Raw genomic sequence first — 347 nt, forward strand, 5'->3', positions numbered from 1 at the left:
TTACATGTATTGTTAACATAATAACTTCAGGCTTCATGAATTACATATAGTTCTAGCCGGAATCGCTAAAACATCTCTGTAGAATTTCCGCAACATATAAATTACTTGCTGTCAGTGAGCTGGCCCAGACCCAAGGAGCGCGGTTGGTTGCCATCTAACGATTTGTTTGAGTCATCTCTTCTGGCTATTGTTTGCAGGCCAAGTGTTAATTACTTTAAGTATGACTGATATTTCTGTAATGTTACAATATAGTATTATAATATTATACGGAGTAGACTGCGAACCACAGAGGCTCAGGAATCGATGGTCTTCAGGAATATTTTCTGAATCAGACCTGGATTAGGAAC

The sequence above is a fragment of the Halyomorpha halys genome, unplaced genomic scaffold (genome assembly GCF_000696795.3).
Source record: "Halyomorpha halys isolate HHAL.00 unplaced genomic scaffold, Hhal_1.1 Scaffold186.1, whole genome shotgun sequence".
In the NCBI taxonomy this organism is placed as follows: Eukaryota; Metazoa; Arthropoda; class Insecta; order Hemiptera; family Pentatomidae; genus Halyomorpha; species Halyomorpha halys.